The sequence below is a fragment of the Ochotona curzoniae genome, unplaced genomic scaffold, assembly GCF_017591425.1.
Source record: "Ochotona curzoniae isolate NIBS_2020 unplaced genomic scaffold, NIBS_Ocur_1.0 contig_3037, whole genome shotgun sequence".
Lineage (NCBI taxonomy): Eukaryota > Metazoa > Chordata > Mammalia > Lagomorpha > Ochotonidae > Ochotona > Ochotona curzoniae.
Genome location: NW_024465699.1, coordinates 4,631,317 through 4,657,644, shown reverse-complemented (window position 1 = coordinate 4,657,644; position 26,328 = coordinate 4,631,317). Strand labels below are relative to the sequence as shown.

At 43.4% G+C, this 26,328-nt stretch overlaps 1 protein-coding gene across 1 annotated transcript in view; it reads right to left on the bottom strand.

Annotated features, from left to right (window-relative positions):
• PTPN4 (protein tyrosine phosphatase non-receptor type 4) overlaps nucleotides 1-25,386 on the bottom strand; it is a 170,873-nt gene extending 145,487 nt beyond the window's left edge. The window contains exon 1 of the mRNA XM_040979127.1: nucleotides 25,278-25,386. The gene's annotated coding sequence lies outside the window, so the exon portion shown is untranslated. The remainder of the gene's footprint in view (nucleotides 1-25,277) is intronic.
• Between the last annotated feature and the right edge of the window lie 942 nt (nucleotides 25,387-26,328).

Sequence of the window (26,328 nt, the reverse complement as noted above, 5' to 3'; positions counted from 1 at the left end):
AACACTGGACTTGAGCTCCTGAGAGTTTTATTTTTCAAGATCAAATATATATTTTGTCTACAAAGAAAGAGACTGACAGAGGCTAAATAACCCTGCCAATGTCATTCTGCTACAAAGTCTAAGAATTGGTGAGCCAGACAGGGAGGCTATAAACATTAATCAGTGTTCTACTGTACATTGATAACCCAAGAGAAGGTTATCCTTGAAAAGGGTTCATTTTCAATCTTTCCAAAATTTATTTATTTAAGAAGCAAATGGGTGGGAGAAGGGAGAAAGAGGAAAGGAGAGAGCCCACCCCCATCAACTGGCTCATTCCTCAGATGTCTGAAATAGCCAGGGCTGGGCTAGACCGAGACCTTGAGCGTCCAGGTCTCCCGTGTGGGTAGTAGGGAGCCAGCTGCTTGAGCCAGCACTGCTGCTGTCCAGGTCAGCACTGGAGGAAGCTGGGATCAGGAATCAGATCCAGGAATCAAACTAAAGCACTCCAATGTGACATGGATATTGTAGCCCAGCTATTTTAGCCTAGCTAAATACTCCCTATTTCCAGTTTATCACACACTGTGGCAGACAACATTTTCCAAAACTGGCAGCAACAGTATTTCTATAACTTTACTACTACATCAAGATGTAGAGTCTATGCACCGCCACCCTCGCCCCCACCAATTAATCCAGAAATACCTCTGTGGCTGCCTCAGTGAGTACAGGTTCAGCAAAACTGACCCAGTGACTTCTGAGATTGGATCATAAAAGGAGACACAACTGGGCCTGACGCAGTAGCCTAGAGCTAAAGTCCTCGCCTTGTATGTGCTGGGATTCCGTATGGGCATGGGTTCTAACCCCAGTGCCCCCACTTTCCATCCAGCTCCTGCTTGCGGCATGGGAATGCAGTCTCAAAACTTTGAGACCCTGCACCCACATGTGAGACTTGGAAGAAACTCCAGGCTCCTGGCTTTGGATAGGTGTAGCTCCAGCCATTGCGGCTGTTTGGGGAGTGATTCAATGAACAAAAGATCTTCCTCTCTGTATTTCCTCATCTCTGTATATCTGACTTTCCAATAAAAATAAAATAAATCTTTAAAAAAAAAAGAGATACAACTTTCACTGGTGCTGGTCATGGGGCCAGTTATTCTTGGAACCTAGCCACATATCACTGAGGAAGTCCAGGCCATGTGTGGAAAGGAACTAAGGTTCCCAGCCCTGAGCCCTACAAGTGTCCCAGCTGACACTCAGCACCGACTTGCCAGCTATGTGAACATGCCAAGTTCAGCCCCACTGCCCAAACTAACTCTGCATGGAAAAAAAGCCCCATCTTCCTTGCCAAGATCTGCCCAAATGACAGTTTCACTTACAAAATAAATAGCTGTTAAATTGTTTTAAACCACTAAGAATGCAGATGACTTGGTATATATCAGTGGCTAGCTACAACATAGACCAAAGTGCTTTTGGAAATACAAGTGACTAGAAAATAAACTGTGAAAACTGTACTAAAACCAAGCCCCAACTTTTTACTAATAAAATTATTATAAAACAAAGTTTCCTGCAATTGCTATACACTGCTAAGGACAGCAGTCCCACAAAATACAACAAAGAATTATTAAATTATCTGGTCCAAAATGCCAATAGTGCCAAAGCTGAGAAACTCTGATCCAGATAAATCATTTTAACTAATAAAAGGAGTGTAACGATGCCTTTTCCCTGAACATCATTAAATATAATAGAAGAAAATGAGCATGATGAGAAAATCAGATCAACATTACTAGGAATTGACTGATGATGTTGCTTTTTCCCCAACTTGGCACAGTCACACCTCCAATCTAAAGTGAGGTCCATGTCAACTCTAGAACCTGCAGGCTGAGGAGTCTTAAGACTTGTGGTTGCAGAAAACAGAAGATGTGATGCCATACAACCTCCACAGCTAGCCCAGACAAAGCTTCTGGTTTCCTTGGGGCTTGGCCACTTCCTTTCAGGACAGAGCTAACACGCTGCAGAAAGCCCAAGTCTCTACGCGCTGGGATCAGCCTCCCAGAGGCTGGAACTGGCCTTCAGTCAGCAAACACATTACTAAGCAATCTTGGCTGGAGAACCTCCAGCCCCCAGAGGTTCCAAGTCCTTGCCATTCCCAGCTGAGCAAGCACACGCTGTGGAGCAGAGCAGAGTCACCATTCCTATGTTCGCTCTGAATTCCTCATTCATAGATTCTGGAGATAATAAAGCAGCAGTTGTTCTGTGCTACTAAGGATTGGTATGGTTTTTACACAGCAGTAACAACTGGAACTCCCGCACTCTGTCACTTCATTCCCAAAACAATGACAGTCCACAGTTTTAATCTCAGAATGATTAAGTGGCCTGCCCAGTTTATACACAGACATTAGCAGGAGAGAAGCACTTGAATCCAGACAGATGACACTCCATCACATGATTCCTACTTCCTCACACAATTATTCTTGTTGACTGTTCTTTCAAAGTCAACCACGACAGTATAAATTGTAGGTATCACTGAAACAAAGGCAACACTGTTCATCAAGTTGACTAATACTCTCTACCAACATTGGTTAAGACTTTTTTGGGAAGCAGTTACATAAAAAATATTTCAGGGCTTACCAGGAATATAAACTCTATTGCAAACAATTCTGTCTTGAAAGTATAGAAGTAGCTACAAACAATATATAAACAAATAAGGACAGCTAGGTTTCAACATTATGGATACTAAATTTGAGGCTGTATATAATTTGCATATGTCCTGAAGTATTTTTTTAAAGATTTATTTATTTATTGGAAAGTGAGATATACAGAGAGGAGGAGAGACAGAGAGGAAGATCTTCCGTCTGATGATTCACTCCCCAAATGAGTGCAACAGCCGATGCTATGCCAATCCGAAGCCAGGATCCAGGAACTTCTTCCGGGTCTCCCACGCGGGTGCAGGGTCCCAAAGCTTTGGGCCATCCTCGACTGCTTTCCCAGGCCACAGGCAGGGAGCTGGATGGGAAGTGGAGCTGCCGGGATTAGAACCAGCGCCCATATGGGATCCTGGTGCGTGCAAGGCGAGGACTTTAGCCGCTGGGCCACGCCACCGGGCCCTTCTTTTGATTTTTTTAAATGAAGTACAAAAAGCATTCTTTGGTCACAGGCCATACAAAATTCAATGCCTATCAGATTTGAACAACAGACCACAGTCTGCTGCCCCTACTCTTGATTATGTAACTACAGCAGAATATATTATGAGAGTAAATCAAAAGAAATATAGAGGGGAAAAAAAAAACCTCTCAATTTACTTAGTAAGTTTATGAATAATAGTGCTTGGTGCAGCATTCTGAAGCCATTTTGTCTGTTATATGGCTGAGCAAATGAATAAATGTTAATATTGTTGGGAATCAAGAGTGTGATTCTAGGAGAAAAGGGGTCAGATGGGATACAGCTGCTACAGTTAGAATGGGAAATACTGACATGATGCCTTAGTTTAAAAAAAAAAAAAAAGTATATTTGCTATCCGTCTGCTGCCAAAACCTAGAAGCAAAAATACTCCAATAACACTGAAAATGCTCAACCCCCTACATACTAGTCTCCAATAATAATAATAAATAGGAGAAATAGTTTACTCCAGAGCTGGAGAACAGAAACTAAAGATGAAGGTAAATATCTTGTTGCATTAAGCAAGAAGTCAAGGACGTGTGAGAGGCAGTTTAGATTCCTACCAAACAGGAGATCATTTAAGTTCCAAAATCAAAGACAGGTTGTAACACTTGGGAAAAGAAGAATTCACAAGTCCAACATAATGTTTTTTTTTAAATGAGGAAGAGGAATAACTCCTGTTGAAAGAATAATGCTGGGACTGGCGGTGTGGCACACTGGGTAAGGCTTTGATGCAGACATCCATATGGGCACTGATTTGCACCCCAGCTGTTCTACTTTCAATCCATCTCCCTGTTAATGGCCTGGGAAAAAGCAATGGAAGATGGCCCAAGTGCATGAGTTCCTGTGGCTCACAAGGGAAACCTGGACGAAGTTCCTGTCTTTCAGCTTTGATTTGGCCCCAGCCCTGGCCATTGTAGCCACTTGGAGATCGACCAGTGAATAGAAGAACTCTCTCTCTTTCTCCCTCTCTGTAACTCTTTTAAACAAACAAACAAACAACATTTTTTTTAAAAAAGAAGGAATGTCAAAGACAAATATTTTAGGAATCACAGAAACAGGAAACTGCTATTTTGCAATTATGACAATTGAGACAGGCAAGTTCATCTACCAATGTTAAAATCAGTGAGTGAGGGGCCAGCATCCTGATGCAGCGAGTTAAGCCACTGCCCACGAAGCTGACATCCTGGAGTGCCCATTTCAAGTCCCACTTGCTCCACTTCAGATCCAGCTCCTTGTTAATATGCCTGGGAAAGAAAATGGTCCTGGTGCTTGGGCTCCTACTAGCCAGGCAGGACACTGGAATGATATTCCTGACTCTAACTTCAGGTTGACCTAGCCCTGATTATTGAGGCCATTTGAGTGAACCAATGGATAAAAGGTATCACTCTGTCTCTCCATCTTTGTAACTCTAACTTTGAAATAAATACATCTAATAAATAAAAATGAAATCACTGAGTTAAAAGTTTGCTGGGAAACAAGATACACTGCCTGATATTAACACTCTAAAGATTCCTTCAGGAGGCTGGGATGGGGAAACAGATATTCCAGCAGCTGCTCACTCCTCAAATGAACTCAAGAGCCAGCTGCACCATGTCAAAGTCAGGACCTCCATCTGGGTCTCTCAGATGGGCAGCAGGGACCCAAGCACTAAGGCATCCACTGCTGCCTCCCAGGGTGTACATTAGTAGGAAGCTGGCACCCTGATAGGGAATGTGTGCATCCCGAGTGGCATCTTATGCCCTACACCAAAATACCAACACTGCTTTACACTTATTTCATATGAAATGTTCTTAAATGAACCATATGCTCTGCGATAATCTTAATTTGTTATACAATGCTTTGGATTTAACAACGAGTTGAAATGATGCTATAAGATGCTAGACTAACTTAGTGGGCTGCTATAGCAATAGGTACAAGGCTCCCTCAAGCCTTCTTCGGTGAAGTTGCCAATATAAAAGAATGGGCCAGATTCCCTAGCGCTAGCGACTCTGTGAGAGTTATAGGCTTCCCGTGGAAGGGGGAAAAAAATTACCTCTCTATACTCATTTACAAAACTTTTATACAGTAGTAATGATGCAATAAATTAAATAAGCTTCTAAGTGGGGCTAGCATTACAGCACAATGGGGTAGGTGCAACAACAGCATTCTATATAAGAGGGCTGGTTTGAGTCTTCAGTTGCCCTCTTGGAATCCAGTTCCCTGCTATCTGCCTGGGAAGCAGCAGATCCTGATCCAAATGCTTGAATCCCTACCACCCAATGGGGGAGACCTAAATAGAATCTCTGGCTTTTGTCCCCTTGCAGCCATTTGGAGAGTAAACCAGTGGGTGGAAGATCTTTGTGTGTTCTCTGCATATCACCCTGGCTTTCCAACACATAAATAAAATTATAAAAGGAGAAGGAAAAGCAGCAACAACTTATTTACAAAATAGCACACAACAACCAAAATGCTTTCCATCTTGTGGAAGTTACTCTGCAGCAGGTCACCTCAGTGTTTGCAACACTGTATCAAGCCCTGGAGTGCCAGGTTGAGTCCCAGCTCCTCCACTTCCTATCCAGCTTCCTACTAATGTGCCTGAGAGGCACCAGGTGGTGGCCCAGTACTTGGGTTCCTGCACATGGGAGACCCAGATGGAGTTCCTGGCTTCAACCTCATCTAGCCCTAGCTATTGCAGGCTAGAAGATGCTTCTGCCTTTCTTTTTCTCCCTTTCAAGTTAAAAACAAAACAAACCACAGTACAAAAAGCCACAACTAAAAGTTTCCCAGGTAATTATGAATCCGATCAATCAGCTGACACATGAATGTAAACAGTCCTGACCCGCACAATGATTCTCAGAAATAGACTGCACTTTTCAAAAAGCCTTTGCCTATCACCTATTCACCTGTTACTGACCTGCTGAGAATTCTGAATTATAATGTCAAAACAGATTTCATATTAAATTTAGAGCTCTAATCTAGATCATGTCTTGAACTGAATCTGTATGCCTTAGGAATTTCCTTTTTCCTATGTATTTTAATCTCTTACATCGCATTAAGTGCTTATTTATACATTATAATGTTTAATTTATTCTGTGTATGAATGCTTTCCTACACAACAGAGACCTTCATATCCACGAAGGTACACACAGAATTCCCTCAACCTGTATCTTCAAAGATACTTGTTTGCTTATAAAAAAGTATTTTTTTTATAAGTTGCTAGACACAGTACTGTGTTCTGGAGGTAAAAATATGCATGCATTTGTATCTCTGTCAAGGAATTCATACGGGGGAACTAAAATAATTCAGTGAAATTATATACTAGAAAATAAATTAACTGTTTTAGCAGTCCAAGAACTACCCTTTCTGCTATCTGTAGCTCATTACCAAAGAACTACAAACAGTTTAAGCAGCCATTTAGTCCTCTTCTCCTTTTCTAAGTTTCCTAAGTTTCTATTCTTAGGGCTGTTTCATGAGATTGCAGTGATAAAGCCGGCCTTTCACCAGCAGAACCAGTTAGTGAGACTTGTTCTTTCTCATTCTTGTCTTAGAAAGTACCAATCGTGCAGTGGGTGTTTAGCCTGGCAGTTCAAATACCAGCTGAGACATCCATGTCTCCTCTCAGAGGATGCCTGGGCTTGGGACCCAGCACCAGCTCCTGCAGTGATGGCCCAAGTAACTGAACTCCTGCCACCAATGCAGGAGACCTGGGTTGCATTACTGGTGGCTACAAGCTTCAACCTGGAGCAGTCCCAGCTATTGACTGTAACTGGGGAGTAAACAGCTGATAGCAGCTCCTTCCGTATTTGTGTCTGTTGACAAACCTAAACCCTGTCCTATTTCTCGCTTCATCTCAATATATATAAATAAAATGAACCAGGCAGATAATGTGTATGTTACCACTTTTTTGGGCTTTCATGTTTTTCTTCTCCAGCAGAAAGAACTTTCTTCTTAGTTAAGGGATATGGGGCAAAAACCCCAGAAAGCTAGCCTCAAAGCTTTTCACTCTTCCTTTAGAAAGTGACTGTTCTATGTAAGTTATCATCTATTGGTTAACAGACTGTGGCAAACTGCAGATCAAGATTGACTATGAAATCAATTTAGTAAATCTACACAAAATAGAAAGTTATTCAAGAGCATAACTGCACCATGATGGTGGGGTAAGAACTAGCAATGGGAATATCAGTCTTTTTTTTTTTTTAATATATTTGAAGCAGGTATACAGAGAGAAGAGACTGGAGATAGACAAAGAGACTGAGTGAGAGAGTATTTTCCATCCACTCATTTGCTGATTTGCTCCCCAAATGGCTGCAATGGTGGGGACTGGAACAGACTGAAGCCAGGAGTCAGGAACTCCAGCTGAGTCTCCCATGTGGGTCAGTGACCCAAACACTTAGGCCTCCAGGGCTGCTTTCCCAGGTGAACTAGCAGGGAGCTCGATGCGAAGTGGAGCAGCTGAGTCTCAAGCCAGCTGGCACTGCTGTAACACAAGGCTGGCCACAAGCCAGTTGCTTTTTAACATGTTGGTAATAAAACACAATTCTATTATCTCATATGTATTTTCCTAAGATCTTATAGTTGTTGGGGAAAAAAAAAATATTAATCTTCACAAAGCAAAAGAGAAGGAGCTCTGCAAAGGAGCCAAAACTATAGAAACACAAACTAAGAGAGTAAGTGGGAAGAGACAATACTTAACAATTAAGATGGGGGTTTCGGAATCAGACTGCGGGTTCAAATCTTTATTCTTCACAGGACCTAAGCTTGCCTGTAAATCAGCAAAAATCAGTTGTCATACAGATTAAGTGAGCTTATCTATGAGAAGTCCTTAACACAGGGTCTTTAAAAATATCTAGTGGGACCAGCACTTGCCCTAAGTGGGTGCCCCATATTGGCGTGTGTGAGTTCGAATCCCACCTCCAGCTACTAGATACATGCAGAGTCTGGGAGGCAGTACCGATGGCTCAAGTAGTTGGTCTTGACACCCAAGAAGGGACCTGGATTGAGATCCAGCCCCAGCTGTTGCAGGCATTTGGGGAGTGAACCAACGAATGGAAAAGGGCATGCATGCTTGCACACTTTATCTACGTACCTATGCATATAGATATGAGATCTGTCTCTCAAAAACAAAAGAACCTACTAAGTACTAGCCATTCGTCTCACCATCATTATTACTCCTTTCCAGGTATTCAAAACTGACTTCAGGAGGAGGAAAACATGGAAATATACATTGTTTTTATTATGATTCTCCAGTGAGGGGCCAGCATAACAGTGGGTAAAGCCAAAACCTGTGATGCCAGCATTCCTTATGGGTGTGATTCTTGTTCCTGCAAATGTCCTGGGAAAAGCAGCACAAGATGGTCCAAGTGCTTGGGACCCTGCACCCACACGGGATAGCTGGAAGAAGCTCCAGGCTCCTGGCTTTGGACTGGCTCAGCTCCAGCCCTTGCAGCCTCCTGGGGAGTGAGTCATCGTCAAATGGGAGATCTTCCTCTTTGTGTTTCCTCCTCTCCATATATCTGACTTTCAATACAAATAACTAAATATTTTCAAAAATTCTAGTGAAATCAGAATGAGCAGAGTATGTATTATTAAAGCTTTAAATCAAGTAATTACATGTTAACTGCACACGTATTCACCGTATTCACTTGTTCCTTTTCTCCAACTTTTTCCACAGTCAACAAATTGAGGGTCTCATAATGTGCTGGACAGAGGAAAATGACGTGAAAATAGCAGACTAACAAGATTAAGGTCCCTACTTTCATGAAGCTTCCATTTTAATTAGGGGGAAAAAGTGTGTGTGTGTGTGTGTGTGTGTGTGTGGAAGTGCTAAGCAGGGATATAAATAGGGCACGTGGGAGGCAGGGATACAGTTTTAAATAGGATACTCAGGAAAAGCATGCCTGAGAAACTCATTTTCGAGCAGAAACTTCAGAGGAAGTAAGACACTGAGCCATGTGGGCACTCCATCTGCCTGCAAAGCTTAGGAAAAAGGTGTTCAAGACAGAGGGAAGAACAAACACAAAGACCGGAAGTGGGAGCATGTCTGCCAGTGCCAGGAGAAAGGAAGTCAGTGTGCCGTGAGAGCAAGGAGAGTGGTGGGAGATGAGATCAGAGAGAGCAGCTCTGCGGCTCGCGGGGCCTCGGGGCCATGGCAAAACGACAGCTTTTCCAAGTAAGACAGAAAGTCATTAAAGGAATTGGAGTAAAGCAACAAGGTCATCTCCTTTACAATGTAAGTAGATGCATTTTCCACTTGCAGCATTTTTTTTCACACATTAGATACATACACACACAGTGTCTCAAGCATATCACTGTTAACAAAAAACCTCTTACTACCTATAATACCAAAAACTGGTTAAAAATATATATATATCCCTATGACCTTAGCATCTAAATAAATAATCTGGAACTGCACAAAGAAATACAATTTATAAATAAACAAAAAAATCCCAACTACATTATCACTAAAAATAGTAATAGCAAAACAAATAAAACAGAGTACCACTACTACCTATTGATAAGAAGCTGCTGGTTTGGGAGACCTTGAAGAAGCTCTTAGCTCCTGGCATCAGATGGGCTCAGCTCTGGCTGTTGCAGCCATGTGGGGAGTAAACCAGTGGTTAAAATATCTTCATCTTTCTGTCTCTGTCTTCCTTTCCATCTCTGAAAATCTCCCTTTCTAATTGGAAAGGAGACAGAGAGAGAAAGATCTTGTCTGCTATTTCACTCCCCAAAGTTTCAAATGGCCACAGCCAAGCTGATCCAAGCTGACCCGTCTCCCATATAGGTGCAGGGTCCCAAGGCTTTGGGCCGTGCTTGACTGCTTTCCCAGGCCACAAGCAGGGAGATGGAAGGGAAGCAGAGCAGCTGGAACATGAGCCAGTGCCCATGTGGGATCCCAGCACATGCAAGGTGAGAACTTTAGCCACTAAGCTCCTGCGCCTGGCCTTGTTGCTGCTTGACTCCTACAATCTTCTATATAAAACATTTAGTTTTAAACCATCTGAAGTTCAGAACAGCTGAAACAGAGGGTTGATAATAACATACTTGGTTGGTTCTAGGTCAACATCCTATATTCAATCTCACTGCTATTTAAAGCATCAGTAGAGTACCCAAAGAAGGCACATTGAAAGCAGAATAAACAAAGACTATATAGCCAAGTATGGCTGCCAAATTAGCCTCTAAGACTTGTTATCTTAAAAATTTGGAGATTTCATGGCTGGGCTGAAACATCCAACAGCAAGGACCAGTTTGGGTTGAAAGCCAGTCAGGAAAAGTCACTGTTCCTGCTATGACAGGAGGTGAACTGAGTAGGGCTGGCACATGGACCCACTGGTAAGCGTGAAACCTGGCATTGGGAGAGGTTCTGATGGAGGAGCCTGGGCAACTCCTCTGGCAGGACATAGACCTGGCAGGTAAGCGCAAGAAACATGATAGGAAACAGCCCAGAACAGGTTATGGAAAGTTACCCACTGGCATACAATTGGCAGGGGTCGGGGGAAGGAAGACCAGGCTGAATCTGTCCACGTCATCCACTGGCAAATCCAAACACCAGAACAGTGTGGGTCGAGCCGGGTTTGGTCACAAAAAAGACTAGTGCACAATACGGAATGCCAAGGTGAGGCTGCCTGTACCGGAAGGGACCGCAGTGCCCAACCAGTAAGTGTGAGAACAAGGAAGGGAGGGGGCAGAGCCAGCAGGGGAATAAGGGAGGGTTCCTTTGCTGGACAGCTACCCCCGTTGAAGAGCATGGGCTGGGATGGGGCAGACCAAACTATGCAGGGCTACAACACCTGTACGCCTCATGTGGACTAGGTCAGGGAAAAGCCAGGCTGGGCTGATTATTCCTACTGGTGCAAGCACAATTAGAGTGGGTGAGGGTTGTTTAGGCTTAGCCACAGCATCAGCTGGCAGAAGCTGGCACTGGGGGCTAGTACTGTCAAGTCAAACCACAGAACTACCCGGAGAGCGCATAATCTGCGAGTGGGAGAGACCTGGGAGGGGAAATGACGGGCTCCTCCCTCTTGGGTTATCACTTCCACGGGAGGGCATGAAAACCAGGACAGGGGCTGGGGTGGAATGGGGTGTGGGACAGACTGAACTACTGCTACACATACTGGCAAACCAGGGTAGGGGGCGGGCCTGGTGGGGGTTACTGCAGGTCACTCCAACTAGGCTGCAGCTCCCACTGGTTTATGCGAGGGCCAAGTATGTGCTGGACAGAACCAGGCTGGACTGTAACACCCACTGGTTCCAGTGGAAGTCGGGAGTGAAAACAGAACCGACCCAGCAATTGCAACCACCAGCTGATCGGGGCCATGGACTGTGCCGGGCCCTGTACTTGCTAGCACATACAAGAATCTGGTTTGAGAACACCTCAGACAAAGTTTCTTTGGCGATCTCCCCAATCAAAATGCTGGACTCAGAACCCTAACCAAGAAAAGAGAGAAGACAGGTCAACCAACCATCTCAGCTATATCTTGGCAATGAAATACAGGGCAGAGACTCTGTGATGGACTATGTCAATAAGTGGATTCTTCAAGGACCTCATAGTGCTTGGAGTGGCAAGACTGGCAGCGATTCATAACTGTTGAAATATCAAAACCACTTGAGCAAGAACCTCGGAGCATGCCCTACATCCAGGACCTGGGGAGGGTGGGAAATTGGGTGGGCCTTCTCCCTTAATACCCCCCTTTAAACATGAAGGAAACAACATGGGAAAAAATAATAGTCTTACCCCCCCCCCAAAAAAAGATTCTCTTACCCACATATAGTAATTTTTTTACAAAAAAATTTGTATGTAAAAAATTGAGTTAGCAAAATAAAATCTTTATATTTTATCAGTTAATAAAATCAATGTAACACTAAAAAAAAAATTTTTTTGTGTGAAAAAAAAAAATTGGGGGATTTCAAAATTGCACAGAAAGGACTGCTGACCTATACAACTCTTTTGTAAACAATTATACTAACACACATTAGAACCCATAAAAATAGGCACATGAAGCCTGGCATGGTAGCTAGCAGCTGAAGTCCTTGCCTTGCACGCGCCAGGATCCCATATGGGCGCAGGTTCTAATAACCCCAGCGGCCCTGCTTCCCATTCAGCCCCCTGCTTGTGGCCTGGGAAACCAGTCAAGGATGGCCCAAGTGTTTGGGTCCCCGCCATTCTACATGTGAGACCTAGAAAAAGCTGCTGGCTTCCAGCTTCAGCCAAGCCCAATCCCAGCCATTGTGGCCTTGTGAGAAGTAAATCGGCAGACTGAAGATTATCTCTATCTCTCGCGGTTTCTTTCTCCATAACTCTTTCAGATAAATAAAAAAAATAAATAAGTCAAATAAGCTGAGTCACCAATTAGCAGAATCAACCAAGAGAATTTTTCCAAATCACAAAACCTTTCCCAGTGAAGATGTCCCATTTCCCAAAGAGATTCTTCAGTAACCCACTATAACAGACTATAATACACATTGCATTAGAAAAAGATGAATTAGAAATGTAAATAAGCGAACTATAGAGATTATATTACAATGCAAATAAAAGAACAAACTCCTAGAGTTTGTAATATTTTGCTGCAACATAATAAGAAACATACAGACAAAAAGGATATCAAAACATGTTAAACTGTATTTAAGTAATTTTAATTTCCTTGGGAAACTCCATTTATTCTATGGGCAGATGAAGTTTGCCTTTAATATGCATGTCAGATCACTCTTGCTACAGTCCAAGGGAAATCAAAAAAGACAAAACTAATTATAGAAAGCACTTTACAGAGACTACTGCAAGGTCCAGACAAGATATGACAGAATTTTTTAAAATATATCTTTCTTCCAGATTTATTTACTTATTTGTTTGAAAGGCCAGGTGACAAAAAAGGAGAGACAAAGAGAGATCTCCCATCTGCCTGTAGCGGCCAAGGTGATTAGGCTAAATCCAGGAGCCAGGACTCCAGCAGGGTCTCCCAATGGGAGGAAGGGTCCCAAACACTTGGCCCATTAGCAAGAAGCTGGACTGCAAGCAGAGTAGCCAGAACCAGATCTGGTATTCCTGTAAAGGACACAGGCAGCACACAAGGCGCTTAAGCCACTGGTCCACAACATCCACCTCCAAGACATATTAAGACATTTAATAATTAACACAAAGAAACAATTCAGTCATTCCAAATAATTTCAGACACTTTGCCCAGACTTCAGACTGACAAACTGAGGCTCAAGTACTTATGGGAAAACTAGGGTAGAGAGGAAACTAGATAGTGATGACAAGTGACGATGCAGACAGGCAGTTAGAAGATGGTATCCAGAGCCTACAGGAACAGGCATTAGGCAGTGACCCAGGCAAGCAAGGTGGTGGTGTCAGCTCAGAGAAGCAGGTGGTAACCCAGCAGTCAAGAAAATCACAATAGGAAAACACAACGGCAAACAACGTGACTAATTTTGTGCTCTTGATCTAAGACATAAAAGCAAACGGCAGAGAGAGCCAGATACAAGACCAGAGTTCAGGAATTCAAAAATAGGACATGATAGCACAGAAAACCAGGACAGCAGCAGCAGAGATTCTGAACTTAAGTAAACCTGCTTTTAAAACCTAAATCATGCCAAGCTTCAGCTGGGAGCCTGAACTTCCTCTTATTTAAAAAGGGAATGACTGCTAGCTACTCACGGGACAACATATGCACAAACATCCATTTAGAGTTGAACAAACCAAATTCGTTTCATCCCTTCTCTTTTTCTTTCTCTCTCTTGTGCCCCCCTTTACACAACTGAAATGAAGGTGAAGTCTTTGACCTGGTCACAAAAACTCAAAGGCTGATCCAACTAGGCCATCAGAGGACTTGAGAAAGCCAGGCAGGTCTTTAATGCAAAAGGTCTCATGGGGGGGGAAAGAGTTCATAAAACAAAGTAAAGGCAAATGAGTTACACAAGTTAAAGGGCCTACAAAATTTGAGTACAGTAAAAGTTCAAATAGAATTAACTTAATAGTACATCCACAGTAAGAGGATCAAAAGGGTTATTGCAAACGGAATGACAGTGTTCAAAAAAAAGAAGAAAAGGGAGGGAGGACTCTATATACTGAAGCCAACTTATTTCTAAGGTACAAATTAAACAAAAATATTATAGTATAAAATATTAATACAGTAAGCTATCTTCTACTTAGAAAGGTAGAGGTAAAATAGTAAACTTCCTTTGTACTTGTATCCATGTGTATAAATACTGTAGAATACATAAAAAATAAAAGTGGTTACCTATACAGAACAGGGAAGAAAAGGATAGATAAGGACAATATACACTATTATATATTACACTGAAATTTAAAAATCTAGTTATTCTGTTTGAAAGGCAGAGACAGAAACAGGCGAAGAAGATCTCCCACCTGCTGGTTTTGCTCCGCAAATGCAGTAGCTAGCTCTGGGCCAGGCCAAAGCCTGGGGCCCAGAACTGAGCCCATCCTCCCACACAGGTGGCAGGGATCCATCACCTGCTGCCTCCCACAGTGCACACCAGGAAGAAGTGGGATTTGCAAGCAGAGATAGGACCTGAATCAAGGCACAACAATGAGATGTGGGCATCCCAAGCAAAATCAAAGTGCTGAGCCATACACCTGCTCCAATAATTGAAAGCTGAACCTAGTAGCCACATTGTTAAATCATAACTGGAAATAAAATTCAACTTTTTAAAGATAACCATGAAGCATGGAGAGTTCTTGTAGCATATACTACTTGTACTTACTGCAACTTCTCTGCACATATTTTACCTATATATTAACATTATGATTTAACCGTATATTAAATTTTCTCACAAAAGGACAATAATTTCCTTCAGTATAAAGATCTTGTCTTGTTCAATTCTGCATGCCCAGTGCCAAGTACAATGCCTGATACCTATCTGATTCTCAAAGACTATATAAGAGTGCTGATGCTGTGGTGCAAGTATGGGTGTTGGTTCGTCCTGGCTGCTCTACCTCGGATCTAGCTCCCTGCTAATGCACCTGGGAAAGCAGCAGAAGATGGCCTAACTGCTTGGGCCTCTGCATCCATCCACATGTGGCAAGACCTTGAATTAGTTCCTGGTTCCCAGCTTTGGCCTGGACCAGCCCCAGGCCATTACAACCACTTGGTAAGAGGATCAGCAGATGAAGGCTTTACCTCTCTCTCTCTAACTCTGCCTTTCAAACCCATTAAAAAAAAAAAAGTCATCTCCAATGTCAGTAATAAGTTTTAATTTAATTGTTGGTGTCTTGTCCATATTCAAGAATATATTTAGAATCTGTTTTTATAAAAAAAAAAAAAAAAGATTAAGAAAAGCTCTTAACACTTGGTTGTACAACAAAAAGGTGTCATGTAAGTAAAACTAGAAAATAATATTAACGTTTACCTTGTATGACTCCAAAGATTTCCCCTAAGATGGCAATCATTTGAAACAGAGACAGGTGTCTACCTCACCTATCTACTGAAGTTCACTCAGGGTTATTTTTCCTAATTTTTTTTTTTTTTTTTACAATTTTTATCTATTTGAAAGGCACAGTTGCAGAGAGAGGAGACAGAGATAACTTCCATTCATTGGTTTACTCCTCAAATGGCCACAATGGCCAGAGCTGGGCTACTCCAAAGCAGGGAGCCAGGAGCATCTTCTGGGTCTTCAACATGGATGCAGGGACCCAAGGACTTGGGCCACCCTCCACTGCTTTCCCAGGCATATGAGTAGGGAGTTAGGAAAGGAAGTAGAGCAGCTAGAGCTCAAACTGGTGCCCACATGGGATGTTGGTACCACAAGCAGAAGATAAGTATGCCTTGCCAGCCAGCAGGACATTTTTTGATAGTTGTGGCTATACAGATTTGGTCACATATATTTCAAACAACTACCCATAATCACAAATATTAGGGTGCAAGTAAGCTTAAAAACGAAAATAAGGGCCCGATGGCGTGGCCTAGCAGCTAAAGTCCTCGCCTTGAACACCCTGGGATCCCATATGGATGCTGGTTCTAATCCCAGCAGCTCCACTTCCCATCCAGCTCCCTGCCTGTGGCCTGGGAAAGCAGTCGAGGACGGCCCAAAGCCTTGGGACCCTGCACCTACGTGGGAGACCCAGAAGAGGTTCCTGGGTCCCAGCTTCGGATTGGCACAGCACCGGCAGTTGCGCTCACTTGGGGAGTGAATCATTGCACGAAGATCTTCCTCTCTGTCTCTCCTCCTCTCTGTATATCTGACTTTGTAACAAAATAAATAAATCTTTAAAAAAAACACACACAAAAATAAACCAGGACATGTTTCTTGATAATGCCCCTTATCTCTCTGGGACCCAGACATTCCTTCTCTAAATGACCAAACTGCTTGAAGAATTAGCTGTCCAGTTTCCTTAGCTTCATTTTGCCGGACACTCCTCTACTATGACTCCTGTCCTATACGGTAAGATACTTCCATCACGTTTCAGATTTCCTGGGCCACCACCTCTTTGCTCCACACTTTCTCCTAAGAATCTGCAATGCCTGAGGCCTGTGACTTGATACTTTTCATTAGTGTCTCAATGATTCTGACAGGGATGGCCTGTGGGGATTTATCTGAACACTAGCCGGCCGAGGTCATCAGTAACTTTCTAAGAGTCAAATTCAAAACATTTTTGATCTTCTCTCTCTGCAGCATTTGACATCTTCTTAAAATTCCCAACTTCATTCATTGCCTTCTACCACCAAACCAGACACTTCCTCCTCTCCACACCCACGCCGCACCATGGCTTTTTCATCAAGTTACTAGTAATTCAAGAATGACTGGAGAGGGAAGAACTTCATCAGTATAACCTCTTCCTAACTTACACACATTCCACAGTGGCCAACACACCCATTGCTTCAGTTAACACACATTTAACTTCATATCCTTCCACTTTGGGATCTAGTCTATTTTTATACAAGCAGAGGAAAGATGCTTCTCAACTGAACATATTTGCCCTGCTGTTTATGCAGCAACATGCCCAAAGACATGACACCTTCCCGAATTTCAGCTTTGTGCTCCCGTGAAACTGGGGACGACACAGTGCTAAAAAATATTGTCTTTAGGGCCCGGCACGGTGGCGCAAGTGGTTAAAGGTCCTCCCCTTGCACGCCCGGGATCCCATATGGGCGCCAGTTCTAATCCCGGCAGCCCCACTTCCCTTCCAATTCCCTGCCTGTGGCCTGGGAAAGCAGTCGAGGACGGCCCAAAGCTTTGGGAACCTGCACCCGCGTGGGAGACCCGAAAGAGGCTCCTGGCTTCGGATCAGCATAGTATCGACCCGTTGTGCTCACTTGGGGAGTGAATCATCGGACGGAAGATCTTCCTCTCTGTCTCTCCTCTCTGTATATCCGCCTTTCCAATAAAAAAATAATAAAAATAAATCTTAAAGAAAAAAAAATATTGTCTTTATTCAGTGAGGAGGTCCCTTCCCTGCAAGGACCTGACAACACGCCTTGAGGACCAAATGCCACTTAGCTCAGGGATGACAGGCAAGGAGATACTGAATGTGCAGTTGGAAGACAGGCCCAACCGAGGAGACATAGTGGGCAAGGAAGCAGAGAGTGATGGGAGCCAACCTCTAAACACCAAAAAACACAGAATCCTGAACTGTTTGACTGCAATTGGTTGTGTTAGGGTAAACTTCCAAAATGTCTACACAGTCTGACACAGAAATGGATCCAGATATGAATACATATACAGACAAAGCCGATGGCACTCTAGCAGAAATGAATATACCAACCACCCAGATCTAGGGTTCCAAATAACAACTCTGGTTTTAGAAGAAATCAGGGTTTGATGGAGAAACGGATGATTCCAGAGGAGGGACAGGAATGTGTAAGATAAACCCGAAAGCCTTGAAAGCAGGTCAGTACACCAAGGATAGGGATACAGGGGTTCTCATCAGCCATACCTGGGACAATCAGAGCATCAAACTACAGTTAGAATAAAAAAAAAAAAAAAGAAAGAGAGAAACCTGCAAGGATATTAATGTAATATATAGATAACTGGAGAACAAGGAAAAAATCTTTCAGAACACTGATAAAGGCAGGTAGCAACCTTCACAGCGGTGGTAGACTCGGGCAAGATCAGCAGTGGACCCAAGGCGTGGTGCAGCTGGAGCTGTGCTGGGGAACACTGGCACATAGTGCAGGATATCTTCCCACCTGAGACTGACCAACTGGAGAAGCAAAAAGGATGACTTTCCAGGAGAGCAACCCAGCAGACGTTACTTTAAAAGGTGTTCAAGGTTAAACACCACCTGTGGAGGGACACTACTATGTAACTCCTAATGAAGCACTAAGAATAGCACACTACCATTTCTATGCTGTTCCTGCCAACAATGCATTCAGTCTGCATGTGAGCAAGGCTGGGCTGTATCTAAGTAGAGAGATGTTACAGAGTAAAAGGACTGTACTGTTTCAAACTGTCAAGGTCATTAAAAAAAAAAAAAACAGGAATATCGAGAAGCTCCTCCAAACAGAAGACTAAAGAGACAAGACAATTAAATGTGTAAGATTCTGAACTGGATCTTGAACACAAGAAAACAGAGATAATGCTGGGACAGATGAAAACATCTGAATATCATCTATGAGTCTGAAGGAATGCTGGATCAATGGGGAGTTTCTGACTTGGTGGTTATGTAGGAGACTGGCTAGGTTTGGGTAAATACACCCATGATTTAGGGATAATAGGCATGTCCACATTTTGCTCTCACACGGTTCTGAGTAGATCTAGCAAGATTAGATAGGCATATTCCCCTGGTGTGAATGAACAGAATGAGAGATGATTATATCATTTCACCAAAAGTTGAGAATTAGACATAGTAAAGAGAGCAAAAGGCTCAAAGACAATGTCAAGGTTACCTCTGAGGATATGCAGGCATGAGCCTTACTGAGTCTGCTATGGGCAGCCAGGCACACTGTGATGTTCTAGGCGTCTCTCTCGTGCATCCACACAGGATACAACTGTAGACATTTATTTAAATATATTGCATTAATGTACGCAATATGGTATTAAAAACTGGCTGAAGATTCAGGAGCGAACATTGGTGTAGCAGGCAAGATGCCTGGATTCAAGTCCTGACTCCACTCCCCATGCCAGCTTCCTGCCAAATGAGTATCCTGAGAGACCGCAGATGATGACTGAGTAGTAAAATCCTTGCCACCCAACATGGGAGACCCAGAGTGAGCTCCCACCTCCTGGCTTCCAGCTTCAGGCTGGCCCAGTCCACGCTGCTGCAGGCATCTCGGGAACGAACCAGTAGATGGAAGATTCCACAGTGTTTTCTCTCTTTCCTTCATTTCCTATTTCTCTCTGTGTCTCCCTCTGTCTGCCTGTCAAATAAATCAAGCAAAAGCTTCGCAGAGGAAGACTGACGACCTCCTTGTACTTTTCCTGAGACTTTTCATTAGATTTGAAATTATTTCAAAATCAAACACTGGTTAAAGGCAATTCAGCAGGAACCCATGATAATTGCCATGCCTGGCACAATCTGTGGTTCCTCAAAGGTGCTCCAGGAAAGAAGTTACTCAGTTTTTCCTACCCAAAGAAGGGAAGCTGAAAAAGGAAGATCCCAGCATCATCAATTACTTTCCTCTTGCCCCTATATCCAAATGGATGCTCAGTTCTAGTCATCTAATCTGCTTTCAGTTAAAACTGCAGATTTATCTCTATTTTCCATTTCCAGCTCTTCTCCTTCCCCACTTGGTCTAGTGAAACAGCATTCTATCTGGTTTCTCTGCTCTACTTCTAACTTCATCCTGGCACCATCCTTACAACCTGTATCCTTATTTAAAAGTCAGAAGTTGCCTTTGAGGGCATACATCTAATCATACTCTTCTCTTATACAAACACCCAGAATTTCTCCCTAACATGAATGCTGATTTCCCAAGAAGCAAACTGACAGCAGGTTCAGGGTACTGGAAAATAAGAGCACCAAACAGCTATTTCTTATACACACTCACATTCATATACACACAAAACAATGAAGTACTGAACAGTGAGAATGGGCAAAGGGGAGAAGAGATACACTGACTTGACCTTCTTTATGCTTTAGGAGTAAGTATGCCTTTTCATTACTTACTCAGCATGCCAAGGATGAACAGCTACCACAAACTTTTTAACGAGTACCTAAAACAGTGCTTTTTCTCAATCTTTTTCCCAACTTTGCACCAAAGAAAATAATTTTTGAGCATACTGGGACAAACCAAAGAGACTATTTAAAGCCAAAAGAAACTATACTGAATGTTCAGATATGCCCAACAGTACCAAACTAGCATATCAGTTAGGAAACTGTATGTCAATAACTTCAACATGATCCCATTCACTGCTACAACACAAGTCCCTTCACAAGTTTCATCTTCCACCAGAGCCAGCCTGTGCATGAGCTTGCACATACACACACAGAGACAAATCTACACAAACACAACTTGCATTTCTCCAAGCACACTATGCACCCTTTCATACTTCTAGCTTTGGGAACATCCTGTTCTCTCTACCAAGATCAATTCCACCTCATCCTTCAAGACTGTCCTCACATGTGATTCTCACTTCCCCCAGATCCTATTACACTGTCTCTCGGAAATATAATTGTTTACTCAAATGTTACCAACCTAGAACTTTAGTTCATGGACAAGAATGTCTATTTATCTTTTTGCCACTGTTGTTTAATGGACACTCAAATGTCTAATTAACATAAAGGACACTATACATCATCTTCCCACACACCAAAAATTCTTAAATGTATTAATCAAAACATATGAAAAATTAATCACTTTCTAAGACACAAACATTAATCTAGGATTTTAATAACATCTAATATAGAATTTTTTCATAACTCTGGGGCATTATACAATAGGCTTTTAGACTAAAAAATCAAACTACTACCACCAATAACAAAACTCAACAAAAGGTAAGTAACCCAATAATTTATGGTAAATGATCAAGGCTTAAACAATCAATGAAATTATATTAATGAAGATGGGAACCAGAAAGCATAGTAATGCCAGGTGCCACTCATCCATCAGCTCTTGTATTTTAGATACAACATTAGATCTGAATCTTCACAATTCAAGGCCAAGAAGTTCACAAGACTGTGTGTGTATGCTATTATATAAACCTAAAACCTAGATATAGAAACTTTGTTTTTGAAATACAGACAACTGCCCAGAAGGAAACAAATATCTACTCAAGTGGTAATAAGAGGGTAAATATTATTACAGCATTTTTTTTAAAACCAGCAACTTTTTAAAGTACTGCTGAACGATGGGTTAAACAGACAATCCCTTTTGTAAGCAACATAAAAAGAAAATGCATGAACAGGATGTACTAAAACATATGTAAATAAGCATATGCTAACTCCAGAGCATTTACCACTAGAACTCAAAGTCTGATCAGCTGTGATTGGATTAAACTAACTTACTTTCTCTCTCTCTCTCAGAAAAAGATAAATTTTAAAGAATTAAAGAGGAGGCACATAGACTAGAAAGAGTTGGGGATAAAAAAGAAACAAGGGCAGAGGAAAAGAAAAAACAATGTTTCCTTTGTAAGCCAAGAATGAGAAGCAAGGTTGGTGAGATTAAAGTGGTAGAAAGTCTTCAAGGCCAAATGGTTGGGTTTGGAATTGACTTGAAAAGTGCCAGAGAACTGCCAAATATTCTTAAAGGGGAAGGTAGCATACTGGCACTTAAAGATTCTAATGCTGTTTCAACCTAACGCACTGCCTTTCTACAAACAATTATAAGTGTTGGGGGGAAGACTGGGTTGGTGAACCAAAATCAAAAGCTATTGCTGTCCCGTAGTGTAGCTGACAGACATGTCAGGCTATAAATTGAAGCTGATTTAACACAACTTTAAAGTCGCCTGCCAACTGCTCCACAGCTACACAAGGTTAATGGCTAGCATATCTAACAGTTGGGGGGGGGGGGAACCTGTCAACCATATTTATCAATGATACTTCAATAAAGGTTGGAGAAAAGTAGTTCCATCACTGCAGAGAGTTCAACTAGACAGCACTGATCCAAAGCACAAGCTTCAGCATGAGACAGGGCTGGTTCGAATTGCACTTACTAGGAATATGACCCTGGACAGGTTACTGAATATCTCTTAGCTTCTATTTCAAGGGGAAGGAAGGGAGGCAGGGAATTAATAATGCCTGCCTCACAAAGTGTACTTGATGATTAAACAGGATAACGTGAAAAGCCCTTGTAGGCTGACTGACACTTAACAGACAGTCCTTGCCTGTTTTTGCTACTTTGGAAAGCTTCCTTGTCCAAAAAAAAAAAAGTTCAAACACAGCAACCCACCAAGTTAATACATTCACCTGAAGACAGTCCACAGTATCTAATTTCATCGTGCCCTCACTAATTTCCTCATCCACACCTTTCTCCCACAGCTTTACTTAAACAGTGCAAGGAAGAATGAATGTGAGGTTAAGTCCTGGTAATGAAACTGAAGAGAATGTAACCATTCTCTCCTCTTCTCCCCCATTCCGTGTATATTTCACTGTGTTAACTTATGCTATTCCCAGACTGCACTTCCACACCAACAGAGAAGTCTACCGTACTTCTACATTAAATTCCTTCTCACCATCTGTACTACTGACTGAATATTAAATGAAGAAATAACACCTTCCTCCTACAGTACTTGTCTGGCAAACAATAAGGACTTCCAGTTAGCTACACCCATCTTCAAGGCCTCATAGCTGATCTCAGTAAACCAGCAAATTCAACAAATCCAGACAGGGAATGGCACATATATATGCATACATACATAAGATTTCATGACACACATACATACACACATATATAACATCTCATAACATGCACGAATCACAAAATAAAACAACTCAGTTGGTAAGCAATGCATTTCTATCAATAGTTAAACTCTATTTGAGAAGACAATTCATACTTAACTGTGCTGAGTTGACTTCTAATAACTTAGAATTCAGGATCTGTTAACCACCTGCCCTTAAATATCAACCAAACAAGATTTCTACATACTTTTGAGAAGTTTTGTTATTGTTTAAAAGTGACCATATTAACTAAATATCACAACAGGAAAAAAAAAAAGACTCTCAGTGTCTCTTTGAAATTACCTGGTGGGCTTATTTTGTTCCTAAAAGATGATTTACTTAAAAGCATGATCACTGATTTCCCCTTACAGAATTTAAGAGAAGTCCTAAAATATTGAACAGATAACAATGCATACTGTACTATCACTTTACAACTCAAATTATGTTTAGAGGACAAAACCATAGTTATTAACAGCATCTGCAGGTCATAAATTTTCAAAAAAGGTTTTTTCATTATCACTTTACATAATTTATTATCCCACTTTATACACTTACTGAAAGTCTGACATCTATGCCTGTGCCAATCAAATCTAAAATGTGAGATTCTCTGCATTGCTAAAAAATGCTTCAATAACAACAAAATATATACTGGTCACAGAATAGTTCCCATGAATCTTCCTGGGGCTGCATTGTAAGTACATCCGACCCAGAAAGTATTTTTAGTAAGTGTGTTCAATCAATGCTGGTTTTATGCCTTACTTAAATTAGAAATTGGGTGTCACAAATTTAAAGTAACAATGTTACTAGGGACTTATCACATTCAATTAGAAGATAGGGAAAAAAAACAGAAGTTTAACACAATTCAAGAGCCACAGGCCAGAAGCTGAGATGTCAGAAAGCAGGTACAAAGAGTCTCCATCTTCATCTCCTACCACCTTCGAGGAACCTGTGCTTTTCCAACTTCCTAAACTTTAGCCTGCCCCATGACTATTAAGAAACACTTTACTGATACCTCCTTGTTTTTTTTTTTAATTCCCTTGCAAAATGTTTAAAACAGATTAACTAAATCACAATATTCTCACATACAAAAACGATCACGACGCCCTTCCTTATAAATCATGTTATAGAACCTTGTGCATGTTTCAATGCAGTGTAACAAAGAACAGAAAAATGGCTTTTGTGCTAACTGGAGCATAAATCTATTCTGACAAAAAAAAATGGTGGTGTCCACAAAATGATTGCACTCTTTAACAGGAATCAGTAAAAGAGTTTCTGCTCAGTGTACAAACAGTCTTCCCTTTAGAAGTTGTTCTTTCCATCAAATTCAAGCTCCAACTGATGCAACTATTCCACAGACACACTTAAGAGCTCTGAATATTTTTTAGGGGGTCACCCCATCTCCCCTTGGGAAAAAATAATTTTCTCCTTTTATCATGAGAAGGTTCAGGAAAAACCAGGATTTCAAAAGCTGTGGCTTTCACTGTCTTCTTTCCATTCAGATCATCTTGTACAAGTCGGATATGTTGGCTTTTTGGCTTTCTCTAGCCACATGTTCTAAATTGTGGCCAACTGGGTTGAACTGTGCCAACGGGGCCCTGAGATCTGGGTCCATAAACTAGGTCTCACCGAAGCCTACTGGAAAAGCGGCTAGCGAGCGCTGCACTGGTTCTACTCCTTCCACAAGCGCACCCTACCAGCGTCCTTGCACACACTGATGTCAAGCCCCGGCTGCACGCCCCGACATCAAGTCTCCGTGCAAGTTTTCCACAGAAACACCTACCTGTGCCAACTGTGAACTGCTCCATTCGAAGGAAATCCCGGCGAGAGGGAGGTTTGCAACCCTACTCGTATTTAGTTACAACACAACTTTTTAAGGGGACCCCCCCCTCCTTTTACGGATTCTTGAATACGGGTCTATACTGTCAGGAGCCTAAGGGGCTTAAAACTTCCATGGTAGGGATACAAACTGCAGTGTGTAAGCGCTCATACGAGCCTATTATTATTATTTACAAAGTAGGAAATTCCACCGGCAATGGAAAACTCGGGAGATTCTATAAGCCTCACCCAGAGTTCAGGTGCAGAACATTCCATCGCCGTTCCATCCCAGCCCCTTAATGAATCTAAACCCCAGGAACTCCAGTGGTCCCAGGAAGAAAGGGGAAAAACCGTCTTCTTAGCCCCCCACCCCCACTTTTTTTAATAAAAAAATTCAACCTGGTGTCTCCGCCTGCCCTACCTGGCTCACCTCCCAAGACACACACACATGCGCCCCAGGTAACAGCGGGGCATGCAACGTGCAGGGCCCAGAGGCCGGAGGGAACCCGGGCTGGTGGAGGTGGCGGGGTTGGGGGGTATCCGGGGAAGCCGTGGGGTTGGGGGAAGAGAAGGAGCCTCTTACCTTCGTTATCACAGCCGCGTCCTCTCGGCTGAAGAAAAAAAAATAATAAAAAATAAAAAAGCCTCGAGGCCCGGGCGCGCGCCGGGGAGAGAAGCGCGTCCGCCGCGCCGCCCCGGGGGGCTCCCTCAGCGCCCCCCGAGCAGCCGCCGCCGCAGCGGCCGCGCCACGGTCCCGAGCCGCCGGCACCACCTCATCCTGCGGGGCTGCGGCGGGCCGGGGAGGCGGGCAGCCGGCGCCGGCTCCCACCTCCCTGCGAGGATGAGCTAATCCACACCTACCCGCCCCCCCAAAAAAAAAGTGGCGTGGGGGAGGGGAGCCCGAGGCGAGGGGCTGGGGTGGGGGCCGAAGCCTCCGACCCTCCGGCCACCGCCGAGTCCCCTCCGCTCAGGCCCGATGTCAGCCCCTGTGGACCCAGAAGTCCCGGGAGAACAATGTGGGGGAGCCGCGAGGAGCGGAAAAGCGCGCAGCGCGGCAGCAGCGGGCGGGGAAGCCTGAGCAGCGTTTGTGTGTGTGAGAGTGTGCAGTAGGCGCTCCGTCAACCCCCTCCTGCTCCTCCACCCCTTCCTCCTCCTCCTCCTCCTCCGTCTCCTCCTCCCGCCAGTAAACCCGGTCTCCTAGGCCGCAGCATAGCAACCGAACATGGCGGCTGCGCAGGCGCGGCCAGTCAGCGACGGCGGCAGCACCCGGGCCCCATCGCCAGCCCCAGGAGGCGGTCTCGCGAGAGGCGAGGCCACACCCCCTCGCCCCCTCGGCTCGCGCCCCGAACGCGGAGGCACACGCAGGTGCAGACGACGGTGGAGGCGGAGACGAGGTGGAGCGACGGGCCCCGCCCTCAATTTCTGATTGGCTGCGTGGACGGAGACCCCGCCCCCGCTCGGGAAGGGCCGAGAAGCCTGAGGGTTACCGAGGAGTCGGGAGACGCTGCCTGCACGAGGTGCTGGGATGTGGCTGCCAGGACTTGCTTCAGGCTTCCCCCAGCGCCCCCACTCCGCTGCCCTGGGCCATCCATTCTGCCTGGCCTTGTTCATGCTGTTTCCTTTTCCTCATCCGC